General features: G+C 54.3%; 2 long non-coding RNA genes across 3 annotated transcripts; one reads left to right on the top strand and one right to left on the bottom strand.

The window, feature by feature from the left end:
* Nucleotides 1–4,025: 4,025 nt before the first annotated feature.
* LOC111558566 lies at nt 4,026–7,378 on the bottom strand. Of its 2 annotated transcripts, XR_006592673.1 has the most exons (4): nt 7,255–7,378; nt 6,779–6,885; nt 4,708–4,789; nt 4,026–4,072 (listed from the first exon to the last, which is right to left on the bottom strand). It is a non-coding gene; the product is annotated as an uncharacterized LOC111558566 (long non-coding RNA). The 2 variants fall into 2 exon arrangements; XR_002739585.2 differs by lacking the exon at nt 4,026–4,072 and having other exon boundaries at nt 4,272–4,789.
* A 50-nt stretch (nt 7,379–7,428) lies between these two features.
* LOC111558565 lies at nt 7,429–8,022 on the top strand. Its single transcript, XR_002739584.2, has 2 exons — nt 7,429–7,568; nt 7,669–8,022. It is a non-coding gene; the product is annotated as an uncharacterized LOC111558565 (long non-coding RNA).
* The last annotated feature ends 2,040 nt before the right edge of the window (nt 8,023–10,062 follow it).

Raw genomic sequence — 10,062 nt, 5'->3', positions numbered from 1 at the left:
GGACGTCCCAACCCCCCAGCCCCACACTGGCCTCCCCTCCCCACCTCCCTGGACCCTCCCCAGGCTCTGGGGTCTGATTCTCCGGGTGGCTTCTCTCAGCACCCACTTCCTGCACTGCTCACACCTGCTGCAGATCGCTGGCCTTTGAGGAGGGTCAGCCGTGGGAGGGCCCCAGGGCACTTGCCAGCCCCTCTTCTGCAGCTCCTGCCCTGGGGAGGGCTTCCCCGGGTCCCTGAGGACGGCAGCCACCAGCCACCTCAGCTGCTGGGCAGAAGGAGGGGCCCCTTGTCCCCTGAGGGTCCATCCCCTGGGTGGGCCAGCCCCCGCGTCTGCTGTCCTTCCTTCTCGCTGTAACAGAGTCGTGGGGAGCAGGGTCCTGTTCTCACCACGGGGCCACGGACAGATTGGGGCCCTGCCTCCAGGGCCCTTCCCTCAGGCCTCAAAGGTGGAAGCTGGGGGCAAGGGAGGGAAGCGGGGGAGGAGGGACCATTGGCCGGAGAACAGAGGAAGTGAGGGCCCTCCCGCAGGGGAGAGACTGAGAGCCATGCGAGGAGCCAGAACCCAAGAATCGGGGGAGGAGAAGAGGGAGGGGGAGGAGGGAGAGGTGACAGGGTACAAATCTTTAATCTTTTCAGTCTTTGTGATTTGCGGTGAGGGGCGGTCCAGGTCCCGAGGCAGGAGAGGCGGGGCGGTGAGTTCCAAGAGCACCCTCTAGCCTGAGGCCTTGAAGGCCAGCAAGGCTTCCTTGTCTACCAGCCCCTCAGCTCCTCCCACCTCCTGGGCCTGGGGACCCTGGAAAGCCCTGGGGCCCCGCAGAGGGTCTGGAACCTGTGACAGGCTGAGCAGGGAGGCACCGCACCCACCACAAGGCGGGGCGACCGGGCTTTGGAGACTGATGTCCTCAGCTCAGGCCAGGCTGTCTCCCATCAGAATCCCCCCCTGCTTGGGGAAGATCTGGACACGGTGTGGAGGGTGGCCCTTCCCAGCACAGAACCCGGGACCCTGCCCACCCAGCTCATCCCTCCCGACATTCCTGTGTCCCTTTCCCGTTATCCTTGTTTGCAAGAGCCTAGGACTGAACCGTGTTCTCTGTGGGCCCTGCGCTCCCCGAAGCCTGCTCTTGCTGGAGCCGGCGGTAAAGACACAACATTCACGGGCACTTGGTAAAGCCTGGTTAGACTTATTCAAAGGGCTGTCTGCCCAGGCACGAGGACCAGGGCACTGGGGTCACGCGTGGGAGGGGAGACTGTCTCCATCAGAAAGCAGCAGGGGCTGCGGGTGAGCGGATGGACAGGAGGAGACGTCCGGGGCACGGCCAGGGCCCGTCCGGGGCCCATCCGGGGCAGAGGCGTTCGGGCTGAACCCACCTGCCAGGATTCTTGCTGAGGGCAGGCCAGGTGGTCGGACCTCGCTGGTGTGTGTGTGTGTGTGTGTGTGCACGCACGTGCACGCGAGCGCAGGATGAGGAAACTGATCAGATGTGGAAGGTGGTCAGCTGTGGGGAGTGATTGGATGTGGAGGGTGGGGGCTGCTTTTGCTAAAACTGGAGGTCACAGGAGGACGCAGATAGGCCCAGGAGAAGGTTCTGGAGCCTGACTAGAGGTTGCTCAAACAGAATCTTCATCACCAGACAGCCTGGAGCTTCAGGAATGTTGCCCTCTCCTCTGAGTCCCCTGCCCCCTGTCTCCTGAGGCTGCCGCCCAGAGGGGCAGTGCCTCATGCCCAGGGGGGCCACAGCTGGATGTCAGGTGGCCTCACCACGTCCTGTCAGCAAAGTCTCCCCTGGTGTTTCCTTTCTCTTTTCCTTCCTGCCTTGATTTCCTGAATCGTATCCTTTTAAGCATCGTGCAGGGTGTGGGCCCTGGGTCTGGATCCGCCTGGATGGTGTAAGCCCAGCCTCCCTGCCCTCGGGAATCTAGCAGGAGGTGAGAGGGGTGGCGGCTATGTGGAAGGTGGTGGAGAAGGGCCTCCCCTTCCCAGAACTGGGCTCCTGGGGCCTCTGTACCCTCCTCAGACCACACTGCCCCCCTGCCCCCAGGTGGCCCAGTGATGGCTGCAGGCAGAGTGTGCTGGTTAGGAATGAGAGTGTGCAGCCCGTTGGGGTCAGTTCCCCTCCAGTCCACGCAGTGGTCCCTCCAGGACCGTCCCCTCCCTGCCTCGCCTGGGGCACATCCTAGGGCCCCACCTGGCCAGGTGCAGCCCCGGTGAGGGGGGTCGAGGGGGGTCGGTGGGGCAGCCTCAGGACCTTTATCTGGCGATGCTCCTGTCATTTCTGCCTGTCAGGTCTCTCCTGGTGGGGGCCCGGCTTGGGGATGGGCCTAGAGAGGACGGAAGAAGTGGGGGGGAGGAAACCATTCATTATGTTTATTCTTTTGTCTGTCCAAGCTGGGACGGAATTGAATGTGAATTTGGGACTGTGAAATCCACAAAACCCAGATGGGAAGAAAGGAGCCTGGGCAGGGGGGTGAGGGTGGCGGGGTCCAGGAGGAGTGAGGCCAGTACCCCTGGAGCGGGGCTGACTGTATGCCGTCCTGGTCACAGTGGAGAGGGACGTGCTCGGGCCACACAGCCATCAGCGCCCATATCCCAGTTACTGGTCGCCCTTGCTTCCCCGCAGGGAATGCTGGTCACTTTCCACCGAGAGCCCTGTTGGTAGGGGAGGGGCAGGGGGAGGGCCCCATTGCCCAGATCTCTGGGCTTTCAGAAATCAAGAGCCTGAGTGAGGCCTATGTCCCTTGGTCCCCAGGAGGGACAGAGGGGCCTGTGTTGTGCTGAGGCTCAGGTTCAACGAGGGAAAAGATAATTCTGGTTCTAGAACCGTTTAGTCCCAGTGCTCTCTCCCCCCCCCCCAACCCCTGCGCAGAGTGTCATGGGTATTGGCGTATTGTCCTGCACAACTGTCAGCCTCTGCCCCCAGGGCCTGACAAAGATCGCTGCAGTTAGGGCCACCCTTGGGGGCCTGCAGGCCTGTCCCAGACTGGCATGTACAAGCCCCTGTAGGGACAGGGGTTTGGATAAAACTCCGTTCTCCCAAGAAGCATTTTGTGACCACGTGGCTGCCCGGCAGAGAGGGCCCTCTGAACCCTCCCTTGTCAGCGGCACAGAGAAAAATCCTGCTCCGCCCCGAGCACGGACGTGCCCGGCCTGCCGGCTCCAACTTCTCCAGACGATGGCCATTCGAACACCATCCCAGGCTGGGCCTGTGCGCTGGCTGTGCCCCCAGAGTGGAGACAGCAAGGCACGGCTGTGGGCCCGGCAGACCCACTGAGGCCAGGTGCTGCCCGGAAAGGCTCCGAGCTGAGGGGCAGAGCTGGGCGCTCCTGGGATCACACTGGGCATCTTGCCCCGTCCAGAGGGTCCTGGGATCCCGGCTGCATTGACGCTCTCTCCAGCTTCAGCTCAGTATGTTCCAGTGACCTGGCCATGCTCTCTGGGCCCCCCATGACTGCACTTGGTTCCCGCTCAGGTTCCAGGAACAGCCCTGGGTGGTAGCCCAGGCTGTGCACCCGTAGGCTTAGTCCTACAGCGGGCTAGGGACACTCGCCCCTCACCTCTCAGGACTCCATTTTGTCCCAGACCATGGTGACTGAGCGCTGATGGACAGTTAGGGGCAGGCTGAGGCGGCTGAGCGGAAGGGACAAGATAACCTCCGCTGGACCACACATCCGGAGCAGCGGTCCGGGGCTCAGTGCTCCAGGTCCCTGGAAGGACGCTTGTCACCTGACCCTTCCTGCGGACGTGCTCGCTGCTTGGTGGTTATTCAAGTCGCAGTCTGCGTGTGGGACCCCCCTTCTACCCTTTCTGGAGACCAGACAAAATCGAAGGTGGCTACAAGCACTCACAAAAACCCATGTTATTTATTTTTCATTTTTTTAAATATTTATTTTTGCGAGTGAGAGAGAGACAGAATGTGAGCGGGGGAGGGGCAGAGAGAGAGAGGGAGACACAGAATCGGAAGCAGACTCCAGGCTCCAGGCTCCAAGCTGTCAGCACAGGGCCCGACGCGGGGCTCGAACTCATGGACCGTGAGATCGTGAGCTGAGCCGACACCACGAGTTGGACGCTCAACGGACTGGGCCACCCAGGCGTCCCCAAAAGCATTTTTGAAAGAGAAGAACAAATCGGGAAGTACAACATTACTTGTTTTTTTTTTTAATTTTTTTTTAACGTTTATTTATTTTTGAGACAGAGAGAGACAGAGCATGAATGGGGGAGGGGCAGAGGGAGAGGGAGACACAGAATCCGAAACAAGCTCCAGGCTCTGAGCTGTCAGCACAGAGCCCGACGCGGGGCTCGAACTCACGGACAGTGAGATCGTGACCTGAACTGAAGCCGGTGCTCAACCGACTGAGCCACCCAGGCGCCCCCAACATTACCTGGTTTTAAGCCTGACTGTAAGACCACAGTAATTCAGACAATAATATCATTTTGGGCATCAGGATGGACAGGTGGGTCAGAGGAACAGAACAGCAGGTTCAGAAACAAACCCCACCTATCCACTCAATTGGTTTTTATAAAGCCCTCAAGCGAATTCAGCGGGGAAAGGTTTGTCTTTTCAGTAAGTGGTGTTGGAATAAGCTTCCCTAGGAGAGCAAATCTCAGCACATATCTCTAAGCATACATGTGGCTCCTCAGGTACTGGATGTAATCATCCAGCATTCATCTGTGGAATGGGTCTAATATGCGAGCATAAGAGCCAACACTCACAGTCTTCTAGAAACAAGTACAGGAGATAATCTGTGTGACTTTGGCTAGATAAACGTCTCTTAGGACACAAACAGCATGATCTCTAAAGGGAAAAAAAAGTATAAATTAGACTTCATTAGAATTAAAAGCTTCTGCTCTTAAGATAGTTTAAGGGAATAAAACTGAAACCCAAAGCCAGGAGAAAATATTTGTGTACGTTAAAACGGTGCGTACGATTTTATAAAAAGGAAACAACCGTATGATAAATGGACAAGAGATCTGGATAGACACTTCACCATTGAAGAAATCCCGAGGGCAAAAAGCTCACGAAAAGATGTTCAGCATCTTTAGCCACCAGGAAAATGTAAATTAAAACCACAACGGGATACCCCTAGACGCCTGCAAAACCAGCTACGGTCGAAGACAGATGATGCCTAGTGCTGGAACTCTCCGGAGGTGCCAGGGGCAGACACAGAAAGCTGCACCCCTTTGGGAAAATGTTGGGCAGTTTCTTATAGAGTTAGACATACTCTTCTTCGCCTGCGACCCAGCCGTCACCCTCCTGGGCTTTTACCCCAAAGGAATGAAAACAGACCTGGATAGAAGTTTTATTCACACGTGTGTATATCCACGAGAGAGAATACTACCTAACAAGGTGGTAAATACCAGACAACAGCCCCCAGAGTCACTGAGGCTGAGCCCCGAGGCACCTGGGACCTAATTACAGTCCCAGCTCTCCTGGGAATGGAACCTCAAACCAGTCAATCTGGAATTACCTGGTCAGCGCTAGTGAGGGGATCTGCCTGACAGATCTCTGCTGTCCCTTAAAGGAAGACGACTTTGTCACAACCGACCCGCATTTTGCCATGTAACTTGCCCGGCCTGCTCTCTTCTGCCTATAAAAGCCTTATTTCATGACGCTCCTCAGGGCTCCTTTCTATCAGCTAGATCGGAGGCTGTGCGATTCATGAATTGGCGAATAAAGCCAATAAACTCTTTAAGATTTACCCAGTTGAATTTTGTTTTTAAACAAATGTAAAGGGATAAACAACAGATACATGCAATGACACGAGTGAATCTCAAAAACACACGAAGTTAAAAAGGGAAGACAAAAAACCACGCGTGTCGTGCGACTCCATTAATATGAAATTCTAGAAGGCACAAATGAGAGGGTGGCAGAAATCAAATCAGTGATCGCCAGGGGTGAGGGCTTGGAGGAGGGAGCTGACTGCAGGGAGGTGCCAGGGACCCCTTTGGGCATGAGGACAGGTTCCACAGGTTGCTTGTGGTGGGCGGTGGCATTTTATTCAAATGGTACTTCAAAAAGCTGATTGAAGATAAGCTTCCCACAAAGAAAAACTTCAGATTTAGATGCTCTCACTGGTTAATTCTTCCAAGCAATCAAAGGAAAGATAACATCAATCTTCCAGAATCTCTTTCAGAGGAAACCAAGAAATGAACACTCCCTAATTAATTTTCAGAAGCTGCATAAGCTAGATTTTTAAAAAATGGACAAGGTATTATAAGAAATGCAAACTCCAGGGCAATCTCCCATAAAATTTAATGAAAATGTATCCTAAGAATAATATCAGGAAATCACCAGTGCCCCCCCCCAAAAGAAAACATACTTTCTTCTAATATATGCAGAAAGTAATTTGATTAAATTCAACACAATTTACGATAACTCTCTGAGCCAGCTAGGAATGAAGGGGCCTTTCCGATCTAATAAGGGGCACCTGTGATGGTGGGGAACCACTGTTTCTCCCCTGTTGTCACCACTGCTATTTAAGATGGGGTCAAGCTGCCATCACTTGGACGCCCTATGATTTTGAATTTAGACAGTCCAGTATGAGGTACAGAGCAACTATTGGAACGAACACATGAATTCAGAAAGGTCACTGGCTGGAGGATGAATATATAAAACCCAACCATTTTTCTATATACTAACAATAAATTGAGAATCTTAAATTTAAAAAACCCACGTTGAATTGTGGGATGCCCGAGGACAATTTCAGCTGCCTATACCCGAGCCTGCGTCCTCTTCCTAGTGAGGAAAGGAACGCAGGTCAACGGAAAGGCAACAGAACCCCACCTTTCTCATGACCTCAGCGCGCCCCGGAGATGAGGGCGATGCCACAAATGTCCTTGGGGAGGAACAGCCGCAGAGTTCTGGGAGGGTTGTCTGGTCCTGGGCACCTGCTGTGCAGACCGAGGTTGGGGGGGAGGGGGAGAGGGGGAGGAAAGGGAAGAAAGGGAGAGTCTGAGGGCGACGGCCACAGGCAAAAGCCAGCCCCAGAAGGAGAGGGGTGGCGCCTCCGTGGCTACTTTGGAGAACTTAGACCTGGTAGCCCGAGGACTGCCCCTCCCCCCCCCCGCCCCCCACGCCGTGGACAGGGACGCAGGGGCAGCCAAACGCATCCCTTCCTGGGGCTCGGACCCTTCCAGGCTTGGTGGCAAATGTGGAGAAAGATAAGAAGGGAAAAGCACTCGCCGCCGCCGGAAGAAGCACAATCTCGGAGGCGCGGACCCTCCCACCCTCCCACCGACAGACCCTACGGACGGACCCACCGCAGTCACAGGCGCTGCACTTCCCCGCGCCGCCGGGAGAGGGCAGCCTTGTTCGCACACAACCCCAAGGGAGCGTGAAACCCGCGGCTGAACACGTCTCTGAAAACCAGCTGTGACGCGGCCGGGAGGTGTAATAGCTGACGTAAGACACCTGGAGACAGGAAGCGACACGTTGCGACAGACGCTCGGAGCCGCGAGACACGGGTGGACAACAGAAAGGGACATGCGAAGCGAGGACGGATGAAGCCGAGCGAGAAGGAAGCACCAGGGCAGCTTAGACACCTGCGTGGGCGCTCCGCGGGGGGCCGGCGCAGGTGCGAGCCAAGGGCTGGGGGCACGCAGGGGAGGTGGGGGCGCCGGTGGGAGCGGTGGGTTGGAAGGTACGGAAATAATCTTCAGTGCCTGGGCCCCCAGGTGTACGTAGGGGAGAGAGAGCCTGACATGGGACTTCTCAGCCGCAAGCAAGACACAGCGAAGCAGAAATGATAAAAAGAACAGAATCAAGAAAACACGTTTGAAGCAAATAGTCGCTGTGCAGTCAGAAGTCCTTCAAGTATGAACGCTATAGAAAAAGCTTTTAAAGCCCGAACTTTGGTTTCATTGAAAAGGAAAAGGAGTGACAGGACACAAATCAGATCCCCAACTCAACCCGGAGAAGGAAAACAAGGCAGCCGAAGAAAGAACAGGGAAGGGAAGTTTAAGGGTCACAGTGGAAGGGAACGGAGTAGACAGCATAACGGCCTTCATTAATAAAAAAATTTTTTTTAATGTTTATTTATTTTTGAGACAGAGAGAGACAGAGCATGAATGGGGGAGGGGCAGAGAGAGAGGGAGACACAGAATCGGAAGCAGGCTCCAGGCTCTGAGCCATCAGCCCAGAGCCGGCGCGGGGCTCGAACTCACAAACTGCGAGATCGTGACCTGAGCTGAAGTCGGACGCTTAACCAACTGAGCCACCCAAGTGCCCCCGGCCTTCGTCAATAAATTAAAACTTCTGTTCTCTGGAAAATTAAAATAACTAGACAAGCAACTAACCTAATCGATAAAAGAGAAACAGTACAAATACACAAAATAATAAATACCAAGAACGAAGCATTGGTAACTGACCTAATAAACATTGTGGAAAGACAGAAAATCACAGACCCAATATCTCTTAGATACGCCAATGCAAAAATCTTAAATAAATATTAACGAGCAGTATCCACCAGCACATTAAGAAAGTAATACAGTATGACAGAGTAGGTTATATCTCAGGAGTCAGTGACAGTTAAATGTCAGGGAATTGGTTAATATAGTTCCTCATATCGGGGCACCTGGGTGTCTCCGCTGAGCGGCCGACTTTGGCTCAGGTCATGATCTCCGTGGTTCGCGGGTTCGAGCCCCACATCAAGTGTGTGTTTACAGCTCAGAGCCCACTTTGGATTCTCTCTCTCTCTCTCTCTCTGTGCACCTCTCCTGCTCATTCTGTCTCTCCCAAAAATAAAATAAATATTTAAAAACTACAATTCCTCATATTAATAGATGTGAAAATAAATATTATAGGAGTAAATCTACAGGCTTTGAAAACACCTCTGATAAGTTAAATATCCTTTCTTGATTAAAAATACTCGAGGTGCCTAGATCCTCAGTTAAGTGTCCAACTTTCACTCAGGTCTTGATCTCAGTTTGTGAGTTCAAGCCCTGCATCAGGCTCTCTGCTGTCAGGGCAGAGCTGGAACCCACTTCGGATCCTCTCTCTCCCTCTCTCTCTCTGCCCCTCCCCCACTTGTGCGCGCATGCCCTATCTCTCTCTCTCTCTCTCTCTCTCTCTCTCTCTCTCTCTCTCTCAAAAATAAATAAACATTAAAAACATATATATTCAGGGGGCACCTGGGTGGCTCAGTCGGTTGAGCGTCCGACTCTTGATTTCAGCTCAGGTCATGATCCCAGGGTCGTGGAATCGAGCCCCACGATGGGCTCTGTGCTGTGTGTGGAGCCTGGCTGAGATGGTCTCTCTCTCTCTCTCTCTCTCTCTCTGCCCCTCTCTCCCACTGGCACGTACTCTCTGTCCGTAAGATAAAAAAATAAATATTCAAGAAGAATATAATCTGAAGTTATCATCTTACATTATAAGAAAAATACCGGAAACGCTCCCAGCATAATCTGGAATTCTATTAAAGTACTCACCCAGGCAATTGGGAAATTGGACAATGACAGGCACTCGAATGGAAGGAAGTAGGGTCAGCTCCATTTGCAGACAAGATGATAGTGTACTTGGAAATCCTAGAGAATGAGTAATAAAAAGGGCAGACGTGGAAAACGATCCCAATGAACCGGGATGCAGTGAGCCTACAACCCCGCAGCCCTCAGAGCGGCTTCGCCTTCCACGTGCGAGAGGGTGACGTGGGCCTTGTGGTCACAAACCTTCCCCCGGGCCAGGGGGAAGCCAGACTGCAAATGTCGTATCTAAAATACGCTGGCGAGCCGTGACAGGAGCGACAGCCGGGGGACCGAGGGACCGGGAACCAGAGGTGGGAACCCCGCCAGGTGGGCTGGCGCTGTGCGCCTTCCTTCCCCGGGGCTGTTTGCCAACCCCGGGCGCCGCCAGGGGATGGGTGTGGCCCAGAGACTCGGCTTGGCAGGGGAAACCAGCGACCATCTCCCAGCCAGCTAGAAACTTGGAGAGCTGCAAACACATTCTTCTGTGCGGGCGGCTGCAGAGGTGGGGACGCAGGACACGGCGCCCTTGCAGGCACCGCCAACAGCCTCCCGGTTCTGGGAAGCACCCCCACCCCCACCCCAGGAAGGAGCCTGCTTGTGTGATCCTGT

The sequence above is a fragment of the Felis catus genome, chromosome F2 (assembly GCF_018350175.1).
Source record: "Felis catus isolate Fca126 chromosome F2, F.catus_Fca126_mat1.0, whole genome shotgun sequence".
NCBI lineage: Eukaryota > Metazoa > Chordata > Mammalia > Carnivora > Felidae > Felis > Felis catus.
Note: the sequence above shows the minus strand (reverse complement) of the source record. Positions and strands in the feature narration are given on the sequence as shown.